This window comes from Sarcophilus harrisii, chromosome 3 (genome assembly GCF_902635505.1).
Source record: "Sarcophilus harrisii chromosome 3, mSarHar1.11, whole genome shotgun sequence".
NCBI lineage: Eukaryota > Metazoa > Chordata > Mammalia > Dasyuromorphia > Dasyuridae > Sarcophilus > Sarcophilus harrisii.
Window position 1 is genome coordinate 170,950,428 of NC_045428.1, and position 23,526 is coordinate 170,973,953.

Here is a 23,526-nt window from a genome sequence, read left to right on the forward strand (position 1 = left end):
GTGGCTGTGAACAAAGAATAACATAATTTTATTTTTAGTTCTTTCCTGCCCATGAGATAAAAGTATAATTATTACTATTCCAAATTTTTAAATGGGGAAACTAAAATTCAGAGGAGGTAAAGTTGTTCTCCTGGGGTAAAGTTATTTTTCTAGGGTTATAGTTATAAGATCACAGATTCAGAGCTGGAAGGAATCTCAGAGGCCACATCATATACCCTTTTCCCTTTCCCTTTCATTATTTTACAGAAGAGGGTAGGTTTAGTAACTTGCCCAAAAATCAAACAGGTAACAAAAGACAGAGGGAGAATTTAATCCTAGTCCTCTCTTTAGCTGGGTCTTCTCTCTGTGGTATATAAGTATTCTGATTCTAAGGTCATTCATTACTTTCCCTCACACTATAACAGTCTCTTTATTTAAATATAAGAGACTGTCATTTGCATGTCTATATGCATGCATTATGATGACATCCCATTTGACCATCCATCTAAATCAGATTAATGAGAAAAGGGAAACACAAAAGATGTTTCCTAAGGCTTGAATAATAAATGCTGAGAAGGCAGGTTTTCAAGTATGGTTGCTCAATCTATACAAAAGATTAAAAAGGAGGAAATGAAACCCTTAAGATTATGGCCTTCGAAGTTTCAAGTTTCCATGTCTTCTTCTGAGAGTTACACAAGTGATTTGAAAAATCACTGCCTCAACTTTTTAAGGACTTTCTGTGATTCCTATAGGGTTATAGAAGCTCAAGAGTAGAGTATGGATTTTACTCAAATGCCATCAATTAATCATGTGTCATGAATAGGCCAGCTACAAAACTGACTGGAAGGAATATGCATAGATTCTGATTATCAGATTCATTATTCATTTTCAGAAAAATATGATTTTAAAATGGATTCATAAAACCCATGAAAACGTAAAGAAAGTGGGTATTAATGATTATCAATACAAATCATAAGGCACATTGAAAATGTAAAATATCATCTTAATGGGATCTAGTTTTATTAATTTTGAAATTGAGAAGATATTAGTTGTTTCCTGGATAGTGCGGAAGAAGAAGAAGAATGTCTCTTCTCTTATCCTATCCATGCTTTCTCTCATGTTATCCTCTAGAACTCAGATGGAGACAGAAGAGAATGATTTTCCAGCTGCCAGTTTGGATGTTGATAAAAGATTTTAATTAATTAATCTTTTTCGAAGTGATTGTGCCAAAGAGTGCTCTGACAACTTCTCTATCCAGAAGCTATCAGGAGGCATTCTTGAAATGGAGTATATCATAATGGATTGAATATTAAACTTGAAGTCAGGAAGTTTGGGGTTTGAATCCTGCCTCAGACAATTAATAGATGTAGACCATGAGCAAATCATGGATCACCCATTTCTATCTGAAAGAGATATGTTTGGTGCAAACCAATTCAACCCTCTCTTTTTATAGAAAAGGAAACTGAGGGCAAGAGGTGTCGACATAGCAGAGACAAAATTTGAACTAAGAACCCCAAACCCCCCTTGTCCTGTTCTGCTTTTCAAGTCTTTTAGCCTCTCTGAAATTTCATTTACTATTCTGTAAAATGGGCTTCCACATGGTAGTTGTGAAGTTAGAATGAGATACTGTGGAGTCTTGTAAAACAGAAAATTCCATATAAATGTCAGCTAATATCATCATTATTATCATCATCATATTCTTATTATTAAATAAATATATCCCTAACATGTATGGAATCATGCCTTTTTCAAGGATATGAAACTAATAGAGTGGTACTTACACTATAGCATTCTGAGACTGCTATCTATATATTAAGAAGAAACTATTTTCCTGATATGTAAATTTTCAAAGACAGTTCTATCTGGAATGGTGAATATTTTGAATTTGCAGTCAGATCTAAGTTCAAATCCTGCCTCAGATACTTCTTAGCTATGATCCTGGGCAAGTCACTTAGCTTTTGCCACTCTCAGCTATCTCTTCCATAAAATGAGGATAATAGTAGTACCCATATTGGCATATAATGTATATTATATGCATATTATATATATAATATGTTATTGTGAAGATAAAATGAGGCAACATATATCATCAAAATTTAAAACACTAAATAAATGATAGTTATTATAATTATTTTATATTACAATACTTCCTGTTTTAAAGGAAGGGAATTAATGGAGTTAAATATTAATATCTGCAGTAACTACTATCACAACAAAGAAAAGTTGAATGAAACCTATGCATGTCACTTTTTTATCTCAAAAACCTTAGAAATATAGACTCCAATACAACCTCAAGCTTAGTCATTAGCTTTAACATTATATATATATATATATATATATATATATATATATATACTATCTACTAAAGAAAGTTATGTATTAAGATTGAAGAGTTTTGCTGGTGACATATGATTATCAAATATCATCACAAAATAGAATGAAATAAAATTTACTTGGTGATAAGTATAGGTAGTATATGATATGTACTGAGTATGAAAATGAGGGGTTATGAGGTGTTTAGGGAAGACTAGAACTTCTGGTATGAGGACTTGACAAATCCCTTTTCAGAGCTGCTCATCCACCTTTGATGTCTACCTTTCACCCACCTCTCACCTGTGACTTCAAGAAATGACAATGTGACAAGGGGCACACCTTAGGCAAACTATCCAATAGCCAGACTAAACAAGATTAAGAGGAATCCAACAGGTCTCAAACCCATTTGTGAATTGGGGAGATGTTTATTCCAAGCATGTAAAGACCTCATTGATAGAATGGGTGGATAAGAATTTGTTCCAGTGGACCATGAAAGCAGCCAAAGCAGGTAAAAGTGTAGAACTTCATCAGATGCCCAAAAGATGTCAGTCATCCACTGAATCCCAAACTTTCACTAGTCATCTTGCCCTAATGCTAATAGGCAACTCTGTCTCACTTAAGTCTATTTACTTCCCCATATCATTTTGCCATTTTAAATTTTACAATTTTACTATTTCATTATTTTATCATTTATTATTGTTTTATTTTATAACTTGAAATCCTGTGGTGATGGGCTAAAAATGAAGCAGCAGCTGAGCTTTAGTAACAATGCTGCATATAAACACAGACCATAAGGTCATTTTCTCAGTGGGATTCTGCTGTTTGTGCTAGTGCTAGCTTTGACCTGACAACCAACACCAAAAAACAAAAGTTCTCCACTAGGCAGCAGTGCACCATCCATGCATGAAACCAAAGACTACATCAAATGGAGAAATTCTGAATACTATGGATAAGTTCATTTACCTTGGTAGTATACTTTCCAGGTTGTACACAAGCTGAAAACATGTTTTGCTAGAGCTCGCTCAGCTTTTGGGAAGTTCCAAAAGAAAGTGTGAGAGAAAAAAAGTTTTAAGTTGCTTAACAAATAAAAGGTTTACAGAACTGCACTGTGCCAGAAAATGGAACCACTTCCATTTGAATGTCTTGGAAAGATTCTGAAGATCAGCTGGCAAGATAAGGTACATTGAATTCCTTTCTTGAGCTGAAGTATGACGCCTTCAAACTCTAATGAAAAGAAAACAACTCCAATGGAATGGACAATTGTTCAAATGTCAAACATAAATTTGCTAAAAGACTACTTTGTGTAAAACTCACAACAAGATAAGTGCTCACTCTGAGCTCAGAAGAGGTAATAAAACAACATTCTTAAGATCTTTCTGAAAACCAGTGGTATCAGTCATGAGACATGGAAGACATTGACACAGGATAGTGAGCAAAGCAGAAATGCAGTAGCTCAAAAGAAAATGTGAGATGTACAAATTTAGAGATATCTCTATCCCATTCATAAAGATAATTTTACCTGAGCTGTAGTTAGAGTTTTCAGAGTTTATTTTGTTCTGATTAGCCACAGTAGAATACACTATACATTGACCCTAAATATCATGATATCATTTTGATGTTTTCAAGTATAAAGAACAATACAACAACAAATATGACAATGGAAACTGAAATTGGCAGAAATACTAGCTGGGCTGTAATGAATTATACCAGGCAATACAGGAAAATTACTTAGTGGAAGTACCGGAGGGCAGCATGGTGAGATGAGAAGTATAGAATTTGCAGTCAGAGGAGTTGGGTTTAAGGTTCAATTCTGCTACATGGTAACTGAATGGCTTTGAGAAAGTCATTTGATTTCCTTGAGCTTCACTTCTTTTATCTGTAAAATGATAATGATACTACTTTCCTTATCTGTTTCACAGACATCATGAGAATGGCCCATAATATTCCATACATCCATATTTCAGAGATATAGAGAGTAAACCTATGTTTATTGATTTAAGGAATGCATTATTTAGGAAAATCCTTTTTCCAATACTTAATCTTCAATTTAAAATCTTAGAATGTTTCCTAGAGCAATGAGAGATGAAGGATCACAAAGTAAATGCATGTCTGTATTAGGACTTAAACTCAGTTCTTCCAGGCTCAACAGCCAGTCAGGATCCACTCTATCATGCTAACTGCTTTGTAAACTTTAAATATGTCTATCTGTCTGTCTGTACTTATATATACATATTTAAAGTTTATATACATACATATTTAAAGTTTTATATATATATATATATATATATATATATATATATGGAGACTTCTTCAAATAGAATCTTTTCTATTGATTCTGATTGACAACTTAGCTGAAATTTCCACTCTTAGAAAGTTGGATGAGGCCCTAAAAGATTGCAATTTGCCCAGGCTCACATAGCTAAAATGTTTTATTGGAAGAGCCTGAGCTCAAGTCTTCTTAATTTCTTTTATTATGAGGTCTCTTGCTAAGTAAATATAAAATATCTGCATTTTAAGTCAGCATTTATGCAAAAGTTATTTAATAAACACAGAGATAACTGTGGGGAGTAAACTGTAAGTTCTTTCTAGTGTTTCAGTATTGGGAGTGGGCAGACCTGCTTCAGTGTTATGTTCAATATCCCTAGAATCATTATCATTAGTTACTTCAGGATCTGTCTCTACTCCTACATCCTCCTTAGTTACTGTATTTATCATTGGTACCTTAGTCTCTGAGGGAAAGCAAATTTTTATAATATTCCATAAAAAGCATCTACAAGAAACTAATCAGGGCCATCTTCTTTTAATCTCTTATTCATCTGTTTTCCTACTTTAAAAAAATTCTTTCCCCCAGTAAGCTTGGTGATAATCCTCTTACCTTTTATCTTTTTTTTGTGCTGCACAGTTTCTTTGGGAAGAGCTTCTTTGCCTCTTCTTTCCTTCTGTTTGGGTGCCAATTGCCAGCAACTGGCACAAGTAATGGGCAAAGCAATGAGTGAAATAAATGTGAGTGGGGCCAGGCGAGTTCAAGCTTACATCTTGAACTGACTTTATCAGTTACATCTTTACTTTTATGCCCTACTATAAGCATATTTTTCTTTGTTATACATTACACAAATGCCAGAAAATCATAGAAAGTATAACTGAGGCTATGACATTTTTATGTTTATTAGTCAAGGTCCATCCTGTTATTTATTTTCATTTTTTAAAGCATCCTGTCTCAAAATATACTAAGATCATGTCAACTGTCAGTAAATAATCAAAAAGAGCTCAGATATAAGTTACCAGCTGGAAAACTGGCCTTGCCAAGTCTCCTGAAGTCTTCCAGGCAGCCTTGCCTTGTTTCAGCCTTTCCTTGTTTCAGCCTTCCAAAATACTTAAATCTGGCTCCTCACATGTAACTATATGCTAAATATGAATATAATAATGTCTTAGAAACCAGTCTCAGAAGATATGTAGAGACAAAAGAATGATTACAAATCAATACTTTCTGATCAATGAACCAGATAATCTGCCATTTTTTTCAATTCAATAAAACAGTGAAATGTAATGATAAAATTTCTGCTTAGAAGAACTATTCTGAGAATATATATATGTATAAAGGAGAAATAAGGATGTAAACAGATGAAGATGAAACAAATTTGGAGCCTGAGGAATGTGTAGATAAAAGCAAGTTCTTAAATATCCTCATCGGTAAGATAATTCTCTTTAAACATGTTAACGTATGAAGTAAAATGACCAGAATAAATAAAATAATATATACAATGAAAACATCAGAAATAAGAGCAGCAACAAATCAAATGAAAGAAAACCCTGTGAAATTATAAATTATAATAACTAAGCTCAGCCCCCCCCAAAAAAAAAAAATATGAAAAGACATTTCCAGAAGGAAACTATTATGGGTGTGTTATCCTGCATATAATCTTGGATTTGGTTGATGAATTGGTAGGTTTTGTTGAACTAATTTTTTTCTTTCTCTTTTTAAGAATTCTCATATGTATGAAAAAGCACTCAAAATCACTATTGATTATAGAGAAATACAAATTAGAACAACCCTGAGGTACTACCCCCACACCTATCAGAATAGCCCAGATAACAGGAAAAGATAATGATAAATGTTAGAAGAAATGTGGGAAAACTGGAACAGTAAAGTATTTTTGATAGAGTAGTGAACTGATTTAACCATTCTGGAGAGCAGTTTGAAATTATGTCCAAAAAGCTATCAAACTGTATAAACCCTTTGATCCTGCATTGTCTCTACTGGATTTGTATCCCCAAGAGGTCACGAGAGAGGGAAATGGATTCACGTGCAAAAATGTTTGTAGCAACTGTTTTTGTAGTGGCAAGGAACTGGATATTGGATAATGGCTTAAATAAGCTATGGTATATGAATATAATGAACATTATTTTTCTATAAGAAATGATGAGCAGACTGTGGTTTCAGAAAAGCTAGGAAAGACTTACATGAATTTATGCTGAATGAAGTGAGCAGAACCAAAAGAACATTGTAAACAGTTACAAATAGTCTGTGATGATCAACTGTGAGAGGCTTGGCTTTTTTCAACAATGAGGTGATTCAAGGCAATTCTCAATAACTTGGAATACAAAGTGCCATCCACACCCAGAAAGGGAACTATGGAGACTGAATGTGGATTGAAGCATAGTACTTTCTCCTTTTATTGGGTTTTTTTTTACTTGTTTTTTTTTCTTTTTCATGGGTTTTTTTTCCCCTTTTGATCTTATTTTTCTTGTTCAACATGACAAATATGGAAATATGTTTAGAAGAATTGTACATGTTTAACCTATGTCAGATTGATTGCTTGCAGTTTTGGAGAAGAGGTAGGAGAGAAGGAAGGAGAAAAATTTGGAACACAAAGTTTTGCAAAGGTGAATACTGAAAACTATCTTTGCATGTATTTGAAAAAATAAAATATTATTTTAAAAAAACAGTATCTTCATTTTGTTGGTTATCTATTTTGTCTTTAGTTATCCATTTTTTGTACATAGTAGTCTGAATCTTACTATGAGTTCTTTGAGAGTGAGGACTGCCTTTCCTTTTTTTATCCTTAGCTCTCAACTTGGTACATAGTAGTTGTTTAATAAAGGCTTGTCAAATTGATTTGCCTTGACTTTGACTAGATCAAAAGTCATATGAGTTTGGAGACAACTCATAGGAAGTTGATTAAGGGGCATAAAAGTTCAGGATCTTGTTCAATGTCACAAAATTACCAGGTGTAAAAAGTGGGCCTAAATTACCAATTTTCCCAGCTTCAAGTTCTCATTTCCCTAAGGTATTTGCCTTTATCATCATGTTAAAACCAGTTTAATCTCAGATATCAAAATGAAATCATTGCACAAATTAAAATCTGACCAATTTGACTCTGATTAATCCTAGGATATGTGATATATTTATCTCCATCAGTCACATTAAAGTGATGCTAAGGAATTCAACCTGAAGATATTTTAAGCCTCGGCTTGGTTATTTGTGAGATCTGATCTGCTTGAGAAGACCCCTTTACTAGTTTGTTCTTTGTCTCCCATTGGCTGGCTGTGCCCCTGATCACCTCCTGTATTTGTCTCCTCAAGTTTCTGTTTTGTTATAGAGGAGGACTTTTCTTAATGTTTTGAAGGGGGAGAAGTCCTTCAGAAAAAGCTGCTGTCCTAGGCCACTGGAAAAAAAAAACAACAATAAAAAAAGGTATTTCAATATCTTATAAAAGAAAGTCTTTAGATGATGTGACTGGGGACCTGCAATTTTATTTGGAGAGAATGACAATGTCCATATTTTTGCTCCATATCCAAGTGGGTCATCACCATAGCAACTATATAAATGGTCAGACAGAACAAGTCATTCAGATCAGTATGCCTGAATTTGTTAGGTCCTCCTTTACAGTTCTTGGCCACACCTGACCTCTTTGACCCGCTCTTTTCAACCAGTTGATCTACTTCCCATTTACAGATGAAGTATCTAAGAGAATTGGGTGCATTTAGATGACTCAAAGCCCCAGTGATTTATGTTTGTTCCCAGTGTCAGAAGGACAGTCTACTAACAAAGCAAATAATTGCATAGTACAAATTAGAAAAAATACAAAAAATGTGAATTGAACAACTAAGCTATTCTGAATGATATGATCATTCAAACCAACTATAAAAGACTTAGGAAAGAAAATGGAGAAAGAACTGATATATGGAATATGTATTGTGTAGTACTACATATATCTATATCAAATGTTGGCCCTTTCTAATGTGAGATTGGGAAGGAAGGAAGGAGAGGGGCTACTCAAAAAAAAAATATTATCTATTTTAAAAGCAGGAATGGATATTTAAATTCATTATCTTTGGGGCAGGAAAGATATGGTAAATTGCCCAGTCCTATCCAAGGGATAACTCAGTGAGTTAGTCAGCAAATATACATTATGTGTCAGTCACTATGCTACGTGTTGGATATACAAAAGGAGGCAAAAGATAGTTATTTTAGGGAAGTGTGGGAGAAAGGTTCTCCAGTGTACTCAGAAATTTCTAAGAAGTAGCATCATGAAACAGCGGCCTGCTGTGGTTTGTCCTTTGTTCTCACGGAGAACCATGACATGAGGAAAGTGATGCAAGTGAATTTTATTTGAGGGAGGGCTGTGCAAGGTCACCTCCCTCACTTTCTCTTCCAGAGCCCGTGGGTCCAGTGACAAGATACAGATGAGGATGACTGGAGATGGCCCTCCCTACATGCAGTAGGAGACCTTGAACTTTTTAAGACTTCAGGTTGACTTGGGCAATACCCATTCAATGATTAAGGCTAGGTAAGAATTTTGGCAGAAAATGATCTAGTTTTTTAAAAAAAATCAATCTGGGAGGGGAACATCCTCAGGGTTTTTGGATTAAATAGGAACAATTGCTATTTACATTCACCCTGAGCCAATGGAGGCCCAAACAATGACCGAGTGAAGCTTGGCCTGGGACATATAGTTGGTCAATCAAGGAAACCCAAAGTGATTTGGGTTTAAGGCACGGTTTTATTCCATAAACCAACATCACCACCAACAGCATCAGTTTCTTCATCTATAAAATAAGATAACATCTGAAAAGCACTTTGCAAACCTTAAAGCACTACTGAAATCCTAGTTATTGTCATTACAGTCCTCACTCTATCTGCTCCTACTTCTCTTACTAAAAGATTAAAAGTTTGAATTTAAATAGATACTACTGGAAGGCAGGAGTTCTCTGAATACATATTTATGTCTGTCTCCCTCTGTCATCCCAAGGGAAAAAAAGACTTTTAAAAATCTCCAAACAAAAAGAAAGAACGTATTTCCTTTCTTCCTTTCTCTATAGCTTGTCTTCTACAATTATTTGTTAGTTTCCTTTGAGATCAACACTATACCTGAAATCCATTCAGAAGATCTGGTCACATAAAGAGCTTAGAAACCGATGCTTTTTTCCTCACCTTTATTTGCTCCAAGAAGCTTTTAAATCATTGCATGAAAGCGAAGTCACAGAAAAGGAAAAAAAAAAAAAAATCACTTGTACTGTTCTTGACCAAGAAATGAAGAGAGCTAGGTTTTAAATCTAACTTGAACACTAATCATAAACAAGTTACCTCACTACTCAGGATTATAGCTTCTTTTCAGAAAACTGAGATGATGACTGCCTGAATTATATCATAATATGGGCCCTCCAAAGATTTCAATGTTTTCAATGATCAATATCAATTTCTTCAGGGGGGCTTAATATATATATGGCAATCTGTATTGATTGAATGATAGACCAAATGACTAAATTCACTGTTCTATATTTTTTTAATTTTACATATATATGTATATATATATGTGTGTGTATAATTTTACATTTTTTTATTTTACATTTACATTACATTTTACATTTACATAAATTTTACATTTACATTAAAGGCCATTTTGTGCACAAGGCTCTTGCTAATAGGAAAGCATGAAAGTTAATATATAATACTTGGATAAAGGATTTTTGTAAGTATTAAATAGTATTCAGCCTCATTGTCTAGGCTGAATTCCTAAATACTATTTTTAAAAGACTTAATATCATTTTAGAAATATGGACTCTGGCTTTTGGATTTTTAAAGAATGAAACTATTGTGAATGTTAATTTAGTTATCTTAGCTTTAAATGATGCTCAGTACACCCCAGAGATATTTGAAAAAAAAGAAGTTATTATTAAAATGTCTAGCATCAGGTAATAGCAGAAATATCTACTCTAGGAAAAAATGCAAAAAAAAAAAAAAAAAAAAAACTCACACCCTTGCTTTTTCCCTCTTCCTACTCATTTCTTTCTAAATTTGTCCATTTTAAGGCAAACATTAGGTTAGTGCAAAAATATAAGCTCTCTTTAGTTTGACAATGCCTTGTCTTGCCCACATAAATCACTCCTGATTCTCTTTGGGCATCTTTTTAATAGAATTTAATCTTCATGGAATGGCTAAACAAAATTGCACTTGAGTATAAGGAAAAAAAAAACTCAGAACCTAAACATTTAATTCTCTTTCTTGCCAATCAGTTCACCTCCCAAAAGCAAAACAGAATTTCTTCACTATATTTTAGAATCACCTGAAGCAAATTTCTCTTGTCTTTTATTTCTTTTTAAGAACTATTTCTCAAGATGTATTCAATCTCATTACAGCAACTGATCCAATAGTCCCAGTCCCACTATTTTCATCTAGTCAAGGCTCAGAGGTGCTTGGTAGTATTTTCCCCATATGGTATAGGATATTTGTAGTCAATGCAACCCTCCCCAACCTTTCTTTCTGAGAAGCACTCCAGAATGTAAATCTGTCCTATATACTCAACCAGAAAAGATATACACTGGGGTGTTTGCCATTTTTTGCCACAGAGGGATTTTTGTAATGGGAGAAATCTTTCAGACAATTTAGGCTAAAAACTTAAATAAAACATAAAGTGCAGACATTTTTTTATGTGGTAACTCTGATAAGGTGGATGGGGCTGAAACTAATTTTCATGCCACAGCAGGAAACATAATGGAATATCCTATAACCCCTTCTCAATTGCTTAGACTGCTTGCACATAAAGCACAGAATAGAAACTGAAGGCAGTTATCTGTTGATTGCAATGTAGTACAGAACATATCAGTGGGCTCTGTGGGTACCATATGGCCCATTAAAAAAAGGGTGAAGAGTATCCTAAATATCTATGGGTCCCCCTTCAGCCTATGTCCCTAGATTCTATCAGCTGATTGTCAAATCTGAGTCAGATGGCCCATCTTCCCTGCCATTTTGCTTCACTTGAGCTACTACACCCTGATGGATCTTGTTCACAGATTTATGGAGTTGAGAGGCACCTCAGGGGTGATCTAATTGAACTCACACTTCAACAAGAATTCTCTCTACATCATTCCTGACAAGTAATCATCCAGCCTCCTTCCACTTGAAACCTTCAGTCAGGCAGTCAATAATCAAACAGTTGGGGTATATAAAGGTGTTCAGGAGGACTAGTGCCTCTGATTTCAGGACTTATTGAGTCCTTTTCAGAGCTACTCATGTCCCTTTGGTGTCCACCTTCATCCCACTCTCACCTGTGACTCCAAGAAGCCATAGCACGTGCAGAGACCATGACCTAGTAAAACCCACTCAAAAAACAGGATTGAGGGTAAGTAACCAACAGGTTGCAAAGCCTCAGCATGCATGAAAAATACGAAAACTTCCTCTCAAGTGAACTGGGCAGATAAGAACAATTAGTGCACTTAGAGATTCTTCAGACATCAAAAATGCCAAGGTCATCCACCACCAGCCATCCTGACTTTTGTCTTGCCAGAGGACTTCCATGATTATGGAAGAGACAGGGAGGCTGATAATTTTGTGCTTCTCTGCCTCACTTAAATCCAATCACCTCATAGTGCCATTGATTGTCTTTGAAATAAAAAATAAACAATACAGTCTAGTATTTATTAAGTGTCTAGATATATGCCATTTTGCTTCACTTGAGCTACTACACCCTGATGGATCTTGTTCACAGATTTGTCTACCCCAATTAAAAGTCAGTTTTATAAGGGCAGGGACCAGTTTTTATTTTCTTTATTTCTCTAGTGTTTACCATTTAAAAAATAATAAATTAAAAATTTAGCACTTAAAGAATAATAAATGTTAGCAATTGATTGATTACCAGGCACAATAGTGGAGATACAAAGTCAAAAGGTTCTGTTCTCTAGTTGCTTATTCTATCAGGAGATAATAACAAAAATATACGATCTTCTCCATTATGTATTCAGTGTTTTCCAAAAATCTTAATGTAGTTTTACACTTTGATGTCTTAAAATTACACCAAAATTGACCTGATTTTTGGACACTCTATTATGTATTTTTCATTGTGATATCTAGCTATTATAGAACTAGCTTTCTATGTTTAGGGTAATACCCCCTGCAATGGACTATACTACTTTTAAAGAATGAAAATTGTTAGGAGACCTATCTGGCAGCTTTAGAGCCAAAAGTTAGTCATGGGCTCCAGAAATCTTTAACATCCATGTAAGAAAGAAAATGTCCTTATTTTTCTCCTATTCAAATCTAGTTGAGTATCTTTTTTTCGAAAAATAAATCAATATGTAATCAGTGTTTTGCACACAAAAGGCACTCAATAAATATTTTGAGCTACTAATAACTAACCACATCAGCCTCATGAAAATGCTAAATAATCACTCTTTATTAATAATATGAATTGATTTTGCTTGAATCAGATTAAAAACTAAGCCTAAGTAAGTGAGCTGGAACAGAAAGTAAGAGTGAGAGAAAATGATTTAGACATTACCCAAAGTGACAGTACCTCCCAGACATATACAACTTGATCAAAGAGAGTTAGTGTTTACTGTAGAGCTGGTCATTCTCATCCCTCATTTTCTCTTCTCTCCTTCCAAATGATGTGGGAAGATTTGACTTGGTATATTTTATGGCTACCAACTGTATGCTTAACTATAACATGATTGAGTAATTTGCAAAACCTAAGTTTTGTTGGTAGAGGAGGTTTTTCCTCATGTTAACTCACATGGATCTGAACTGAACATGGATATAACAAGGCTTCTTTCCATTACCTGGCAGCATCTTCTACAATAACTAGATATAGTCCTGTTATTTCACTTTATCCCCTTCTGAATTAGGACCTGGACACTGGGAAGAAGACCAGAGGTAAAGGCCTGAAATATCCTACTTCTTTTCTTCTATTTTATTGTCTTTTTTATTATGAATTTAACAACAATTGAATAAAATGGATATTTCCACATACATTATGAAGCTGAAGGAAGGTCCAGTACATAAAACAGTAAATATCTCTCATGTAAAATTTGTTTTTTGTTGGAATACACAGGAGAGCTGTTGGAATACATGGAAGCCACCTGCTGGAGGTCCAACCCAGAATGGATCTCCTCTTGTGAGAGGATGATGCAAGGAGACTGAGAGGCCATTGCTGTTCCCTGACCTCTCTGTCTGAGAGGCCTTTGGGTTGTCTGACCTATCTCCTCTTCCCTCTGCCTCCAATTTATCTTATTCCCAGTCCGCAACTCCTATGTCAGCAAAAGCTGCCCTGCAGCTCCTTCAGATGTTATGATCCACAGTTGTGGAGGCTCTTGGAGAATTAACCTGTCCCTTAACAGTTTTTCTTTTTAAGTATAATAAATTCACCACAAAACTATATAACTCTCAAAGCTGTCTTGCATGTGTGTGATTCCTTCTGACCTTTGTACTTTTCTGTCTTTTTTTTTTTTTTCTTTCTCTAGGCTATTGATTGGAGAAACCATGTTCATTTTTCCTTAGAGCTACAATATTCTTCTCTATGGCACAAAATGAGCACTTGCCTTTCATGTCAGAAGAAAGAAGAAGAAGTGGAGAGAAGGAGGGGAAAAAAAGAGAAGGAGGGGGAGGAAGAGAAGGAAGAGGAGAAAGAAGAGGAAGTATGAAAAGGAGGAAGGGGACCTGTGATTTCTTTGGTGGTGATTGACAAAACTTTCTCCCCCAATACAGATCAGGGGTTTCTCTACAACTTTGAGTTTTGAGAATTGCCCAAGGTTGAGTTACTTGACCACAGTCACTTTGTCACAGTCAGTTTGTATCAGAGGTGGAAATTACACCTATGCCTTCCTTGTTCCCAGACCATTTTTCTATCCACTAAAGTATATTTCCTCCCAAAATAATAATAGTAGTAATAATAAAAATTAAAGAAAATGTGTAACAACAACAATAATAATAATAGCAGAGAGACAGAGTAGTACACAGGGAAATAAAATAAAACAAAACTGGATTTGGACTCTAGAGCCTTGGGCTAAAATCTTGGTTGTCTTTGGAAGGTCAGGTTACTTTGCTTTTCTTTACCTCAGTTTTGCATTCTGTAGAATGAGTCACTTCTTCCTCTAATGCTATGATCTATAACAAACATTTTACAAACCATATATGTCTCACATTTACAAAGTATTTTATCATTTACAAAATGGCTCAGACACCATCTAGTTTAGTGTAATAGGTAGAAAATTTAGACCCACAATGGTCCAGTCATTTGCCAAGGTCCATAGGTCCAAAATAGCAGAGTTAAGATTGAAAACCCAGAAAGAGTTCTGGTGTTGAAATTAGATGACCTGAATTCCTATCCTTCACCTTCCACTTAGTAAATGTGTGACCTTGACAAGTCTCTTAAACTCTCTATATCTCAGTTTGCTCATCTTTAAAATTGAGAAAGCAGCATTGAATGAACTCTAACATCTCTACTATGTAGCCCAAATTCCATGGCCTTTCTCCTGTGACTTGCCAAAGATCACACATTCCTCGGTGCTCCCATTATCACTCAGAATTAAGCATTCAGAGAGGAGCACAAATATTTTCTTCATGGAGACAATAACACAGTTTCCAGCATGGTAAGGGTCCTGAGACATCTGATCTACCCTCCTGTCTCCATCAAATCCTCCAAGAAAGATAACCATCTGGCCTTAAGAACATAATTTTGAGAGAAATGATGCTTGTATTTAACATCCAAAAAGCAATTCATCGATAGGAGACAGCATTCTTTACATGGGGGAAATGTTCTTTCCTTCCAAGAGTTTTGAAATGTAAGAGAAACATGAAGAACAAACCTTCCCTACTGTGAAACTCCATAAACCAGCAGGGTAAAATGATTCCAGTGATTCCACAAATTGTGGTCTGTTCCTCCTCACCCCTCACCACCCCAGGAGGGAATAATTACCATGTTAGTTTGATCGTTTGTTTTACTTTGGAGATTAACTGTTTAAATAAAAATTCAAGTCCCCAGGGAAGTTTGTGTGTGTGTGTGTGTGTGTGTGTGTGTGTTATATATATACATATACATATATATATATATATATATATATATATTTTTTTTTTAAATCACGTTCACATGTTGTTCATTCAGATGGATAAGAATGAGGGATTTTTCTGTAGGATTAAAACATAGTGACCTGGATCCTGATTACCAACAGACCCCAAGGCCCACTCTCTGGGAGGTCCATAAATCATCCACAATCCCAGGATGCCACAATTCACCAATCAGATATGCTGCTGAGTACTTCCGGGGTCTCTTTTCAAACAGACTCCTTGCAATCTTCAGAAGAGAGAAGGAAGTGTAGTTTACATTATCTGTATTGACTGTTCTATTTTTTTCTAACTCCAAGATTGCCGCAGACACTGGTGCCATTACCATATTACCATCACATTGATCCCAAAAGTTCACATACAACTACTCTCCCTCTCCTACTCCCATGTAGGATACTACAGTTAAAACCATCCAGGTTTTCAATGAGAGATTTTGTAGATCAAAGTATACTATTTTTATTTTCAATTTGTTTTATTGTTTTATTTTTCTTCTTTCACAACATGGCTAATGTGGAAATAGGTTTTACATAATTGAAAATGTATAACCTATATCTGACTTCTTAATGTCTTGGAGAGGAAAAAATTGGAACTCAAAATCTTATTAAAAAGTAATGCTGAAGGACCAGGAGATCGTTATATACTTCAACAACAATACTATATGATGACCAGTCCTGATGGACCTGGCCATCCTCAGCAATGAGATCAACCAAATCATTTCCAATGGAGCAGTAATGAACTGAACCAGCTACGCCCAGAGAAAGAACTCTGGGTGATGACTAAAAACCATTACATTGAACTCCCAATCCCTATATTTATGCCCACCTGCATTTTTGATTTCCTTCACAAGCTAATTGTACAATATTTCAGAGTCTGATTCTTTTTATACAGCAAAATAATGTTTTGGTCATGTATACTTATTGTGTATCTAATTTATATTTTAATGTATTTAACATCTACTGGTCATCCTGCCATCTAGGGGAGGGGGTGGGGGGTAAGAGGTGAAAAATTGGAACAAGAGGTTTGGCAATTGTTAATGCTGTAAAGTTACCCATGCATATAACCTGTAAATAAAAGGCTATTAAATTAAAAAAAAATTTAAAAAATAAAATATATAAAAAAAATTAAAAAAAAGAGGATAGAGAGAGAGAAAGCAGAGATTGAAACATGTGAAAGGTAGCAGAAGATCAAAGAAAAGCTGAATTCTGAGCAATAGCAAAGTTATTGCCAACACAGCTGTTAAGGGCAAATACAAATTCTTGCAGAACTACTATCACTGAAGAACTATCTTCATGAAAGAAGATGAAGTATATGAGAGAGATGTCAATGTTCCCAACCTGGAGTATCATTTTGGTAAGGATCATTCTCAAAATTATGCAGGTCAAGAACTTTGGATGGTCTAGCAGAACCCAATACCCTTTTTTGGTTTAAGAAACAACTCCCTTTGCTCCAGATGTAGGTCAAGAGAGGGTCCCAAATTACCAAATTCTTCAAGACAAAAGCAGCTAGGATATGAGATGTATTTGAGAGGCTATGTATCAAGAATTCAACCAAATACTTCCCTGATTTTGGACATGTGGAAATTCTGTTTTGAGTTTCCCTCCCCCAAGATTGCTCATGGAAAAACTCTTATCTGGTGTTTTTCGAGCCCAATACCTTTTTTGGGGGGAGAGGAGGCAGCTAGGTGACACAATGGATAGTACTGTGCCTGGAGTCAGAAAGACTCCTCTTCCTGAATTCAAATCTGGTCTCACACACTTACTATATAGGCAAGCCATTTAACCTTGTTTGTCTTACTTCAATCATTTATAAAATGAGCTGGGGTAGGAAATGGTAACCACCTTCAGCATCTTTGCTAAGAAAAATCCAAAATGGGGTCGCAAGGAACTGAACAGGACTGAAATGACCAAACTACAAAACAAAATTCTTTTTTCATGATACCTAAGGAACAGTGAAACAAGGACCTATAAGAGGATTTTTTAATGTTTAAAAGCAATTTCAAAGTATAAACCTAAGCTTGGGCTAGGTGATAGGATTGTAATACAATATCTATTTAGATTTGGGAGATGTCACAAGGAACTTATGCTTATTAAAAAAAGCTTTTTTTATTTTTTGGCAAAAAAACAAAACAAAAAGAAACATGCCTATAGTAATGGTACTCCTTGACTTGAAATCTAGCAGGGTTTTTGGAAAAGCTCAAGATCCTCAAACTTTTGGACATGAGATGACAGCCTTTAAAACTTAGCAAGTTTTTTCATCCAAATGTAGATTTTCACATGGTGATCCATATTATATGTCTTATCTGAAATGAATGAAATGGATTTACTGAAAGGAGATATATTGCATGCAATGTTACTTCTTTTAAAATAGTGCTTATGGGGGCAGCTAGGTGGCGAAATAGAGCACCAGCCCTGAAGTCATGACGACCCGAGTTCAAATTCAATCTCACTTAACACTTCCTAGCTGTGTGACCCTAGACAAGTTACTTAACCCCAATTGCCTTATCAAAATAAATAAATACACACACACACACACACACACACACTCAAATAAATAAATAAATAAACAAACAAACAAATAAATAAAATTTAAAATAGTGCTTATGGACATTCTTTTTATAGTATCATAGATTTAGGGGTAAAAAGGTACCTTAGGAATCAATTAGTTCAATTACTTTATTTTTTAGAGAAGGAAATTGAGGTCCAGAAAGATCATGTGACTTGTCCATAATCTCATACATAATAAGTAGTAAAGGCTAATTTTGAATCTATTATCTAACAAATATCTGTATTCTTTCCACTATACCATGCAGTCCCTTTACAACTTTTATATCCCTCGAGGAATTTAGAGGAAAGTGAGGGAAACAACATTCATAAGGGAGTAGTGTTTACAGAGAAATATTTTGCTCAAGACATTTATAGAGATGGTGATTGAGTTTTCGGAGGAGCAGATTAAGACACAACCAGTAATAATAGCATCGGTAATTTGATTGTGGCTTATGATTCTAGACTTGGAGGGGGTAAGTAAGTGTGAAAGAGAATGGTGTTATTGAAACCTTCTTTCACAATCTGAAGTCCTAATGAAAATTAAGGTCAAGTAAGTTTTTTCCACTCTGTTTTATAAGTTTCTTATCTATCTGAGATCATCTTAGGACACCTACAATGAAGTTTTATAGTGCCAGGATCCTCATGCTAAGACTACCCGTCTCTTTACCTTGTCCTATTTTTATTATTAGGAGACATTTGGTTTTCCAGCGCTATGGTCCAGCAAACAAGTTATATTTCATCATTGCTGTTACTCTTCATTGCTTGATTCTTTGTCTAGCCATAACTATATGCATAATGGGTTAACCTCACTTCCTGAGAGTCTTCTTTAAGGAGTACCTAACATGAATGTCTAGTTTCCTTCCTCCAGAGGAATAAAGAAGACTTTTTTTTTTTTTTTTACCTGTACCTACTATTAGCTCTTTAGTTTTCATTTTATTCTTCAGAGTTAACAGTTGGTGCAGAACCTCTGTGAGTTCTTTTGTATTTTTACTGAATAAAAAATTTAATTTAAGTAGCAATGTCATTTTTATTGTAGTAGCTCTGTCTACCCATGAGCAATTAACAAAATCAGAAAAAGAATAATGTGAAAAGTGTTTTGTAATTTTGTTCATATAGTTCTTGGGTTTGTCTTGGCAAAAAATATTTTATATATTGTCTACAGTTATTTTAATTTAAATTTCTCTTCCTCTATTTTACTGCTGAATTTTGATAGTTAACATAAAGAAATGCTAATGATTTATGTAAGTTTATTTCGTATCCTGCATCTTTGCTAAAGATGATTCTAGTAGATTTTAGTTGATTGTTAGAATGTTTAAATATATTATTATATATTTCTAAATGTATTAATATTTAGATTAATATTAAATAATATAAATATATTATTATAATATCATTGGCAAAGAATAACAGTTTTGTTCCCTCATTGCTTATTCTAATTCCTTCCATTTCTTTGACTTCTCTTATTGCTAAAGCTAACATTTCTAATACAACATTAAATAATAGTGGTGAATAATGGACATCCTTATTTTATCCCAGTCTTATTAAGAAAGCTTCTAGCTTATCCCCCTTACAAATAATGATTACTTATCAAACCTAAAACTGTATTATAAAGTATATTAGTCATCAAAACCATTTGGTACTGGCTAAGAAATTGTGTGGTGGATCAGTGGAATACATTAGATACACACAACACAATAATCAAGGCCTATAGCAATCTAGTATTTGATAAACGCCCAGATTCCAGCTTCTGGAATAAGAACTCACTATTTGATAAAAATTTCTGGGAAAACTGGAAAATAACATGTTAGAAACACATCCCATACCAAAATTAGGTCAAAATGGGTACATGATTTGGTCATAAAGGATGATACCATAAATAAATTAGGAGAGCAAGGGATAATTTACCTATCCGATCTTTCAAGAAAGAGAAATTTATGACTAAAGAATAGCCAAAGAACATTATGAAATGCAAAATGAACAACTTTGATTACATTAAATTTAAAAGGCTTTGTACAAACAAAACCAATAGAAACAAGATTAAAAGGGAAGTACAAAGCTAGGAAAAGATCTTTACAGCCAGTGTTTCTAATAAAGGCCTCTTTTCTAAAATATGTAAAGAACTGAATTAAATTTATAAGAATATAAGTTATTCCCCAATTAATAAATGCTCAAAGGATATGATTAGATAATTTTCAGATGACAAAATTAAAGTCATTTATAGTTATATGAAAAAATGTTCTGAATCACTATTGATTAGAGAAATTCAAATTAAAACAACTCTGAAGTACCAACTCACACCTCTCAGATTGACTAAGATGACAGGAAAAGTTAATGATAAATGTTGGAGGAGATGTGGAAAAACTGGGACACTAATACATTGTTGGTAGAGTTGTGAATGATCCAATCATTCTGGAGAGCAACCTAGCATTATGCCAAAAGGGTTAAGAAACTGTGCATACTTTTTGACCCAGCAGTGTTACCACTGGATCTGTATTCCAAGGAAATCATAAAGGAGGAAAAGGACCCACATGTGCAAAAATTTTTGTAGCAGCTCTTTTTGTTGTAACAAAGAATTGGAAAATGAGTAGATGCCTCTGTGGGGCAAGTAATGTGGTTTCTCAGAAACTGTCTGCTAAAGTAAGAGAAACCTTGACCTTGAAGAAATGAAACTTTTTTATGTAGTTACTTCATTTCTAATTAGCCCATTATCACTCCACCCAGCAAATAAAGGAAAAATAACACAAGAGCCAATCTAGACTAAAAGCTTTGCATAAGGGGATTTTTGGGAGGGGCTGAGTAGTGCTTGCTTATTTAACTGAGCTCTCCTTCTGTGAAATTGGCCTCTTCCTTATGGATTTCCCAGAAGTAAGGACTACCTGCTTCTCACCAGATTCTAATAAAACCTTTCTGCCTTCACTTTGAGAGCTCTCCAAGTAGTCATTTTGGGTTAGGGTCTTTGAACCCCAGACATGCCCATCAATTGAGGAATGACTGAATAAGTTGTGGTATATGAAGATAATGGAATATTATTGTTCTATAAAATAATGAACAAGCCTATTTTATAAAGGCCTGGAAAGATTTACATGAACTGATGCTGAGCAAAACAAGCAGAACCATTTGTACACAATAATAACAAGAATGTAGGATGATTAATTATGAAAGACTTGGTTCTTCACAGTGATTCAGTGATCCAAAGCCATGTCAATAGACTTTGGACAGAAAATAACATCTCTATCCTGAAAAAGAACTATGGATATTGAATGTGAATCAACACATGGTATATTCACTTCTTTTTGTTTGTTTGTTTTTTTCTCTCTCATGGTTTTCCCCTTTTGTTCTGATTTTTCTCTTCCAACAATATTTCTTAAAAATAAATTAATTAATTTAAAAAAATAATCCTTGTTTATGGTTTCAGATAGATGCTACTTATCAGTTTAAAAAAAATTCCATTTATTTCTATTCTCTGTAGTGTTTTTAATAGGAATGAGTGCTATATATTGTCAAAAGCTTTTCCTGCATGTATTAAAATAATCACATGATTTCTGTTAATTTTGTTTTTGATGTGATAAGTTTTGTGGATGGTTTTCCTAATATTAAATCAGTTCTGTACTCCTGGTATAAATTCTAGCTAATCATACTGTAATATCCTAGTGATAACTTAGTGTAATCTCTGCTAATATTTTATTTAGCATTTTTGCATCAATATTCATTAGGTAAATTGGTCTATAATATTATTTCTCTATTTTTGCTCTTTCTGGTTTAGGCATCATCAACATATCTATGTAAAGAAATGAATTTAGTAGGACTTCTTCACCAATTTTTTCAAATAGTTTATATAGTATTGGGATTAATTATCCTTCAAAAGTTTGGTAGAATTCACTTATAAATCCAACTGGACCAATAAGGTCCACCTAGACCTGGAGATTTTTTTTTTTTTAGGGAGTTTATTGATGGCTTGTTCAATTTTATTTTTTGCTAAAATAGGTTCTTTTAAGTATTTTATTTCTTCTGTTACTCTGAGCAATTTATATTTTTGTAAATATTCACCCATTTAATTTAGATTGTCAAATTTATTATCATAGGGTTGAGCTATTAAACTCTTAATTATTGGTTTAAATTCCTCTTCATGCGTGGTAAATTCACCCTATTCATTTTTTTATACTGGTAATTTGTTTTTTCTTTTTTTTTTTAAATCAAATTAATCAGAGGTTGATCTCTTTTATTTTTTTAATAAAGCAAGTTCTGTTTTGTTTATTCATTCAGTAGCTTTCTTACTTTCAATTTTATTAATCTTTCTTTTGATTTTCAGATTTTCTGATTTTATGGGGTTTTTTAATTTGTTCTTTTTTCTGACTTTTTAAGTTGCATGCCCAAGTCATTGATCTACTTCTTCTTCTTCTTCTTTTTTATTCACATAAACATTTAGAGTTTTAAAAATTTCCCCTAAATACTGTTTTAATGGCATTCCATAAGCTTAGTACATTGTCTCATTATTATCATTCTGTTTGATAAAATCCTTGATTGTTTCTAAAATTTGTTGTTTGACTCACTCATTATTTAAAATTAGATTAGTTTCCAATTACTTGTTAGTCTATGTTTCGATCACCAGTTATTATGTGTCATTTTTGTGGTATCATAGCCTGGAAAAAAAGCCTGGAAGAAAATGTCTTTCTACATTTGATTGTAAGGTTTTTATGACCTAATGTATAGTCAGATTTTATGTAGATTCCATGTACCCCTGGGGTATATCCTTTTCTGTCCCTATTCAGTTTTCTCCAGGATTCTATTATGTATAACTTTTCTAAAATTCTATTCACCTTCTTAATTTCTTTCTTTTTTATTTTGTGGTCAAATTTATTTAGTTCTGAGAGGGGCAGGTTAAGATTCCCTACCAGTATAGTTTTACTCTTCATTTCTTCCTATAACTCACTTAATTTCTCCTCTAAGAATTTAGATGCTATAACTATGTGGTGCCCATAAACTTAGTATTAATATTATTTCATTGTATATATCCTTTAGCAAGATGTAGTTTCCTTCCTTATCTTTTTAAATTAGACATATTTTTGCTTTTGTTTTGTCTGAAATCAGGCCTGCTACCCTGACATTTTTTTTTCTTTTTTTTTTGGCTTTAGCTGAAGAATAATATACTCTGCTTCAGCCTTTTACCTTTATTCCATGTGCATCTTTTTGCATCAGATGTGTTTCTTGTAAATAACATATTGTAGAATTCTGGTTTTTAATTCACTCTGCTATCCACTTCTGTTTAAGGGAGAGTTCATCCCATTTACATTCACAGTTATGATTACTAACTGTTACAAGAGCAACCTGCTAGTGGCTACTAGGGATCTAATT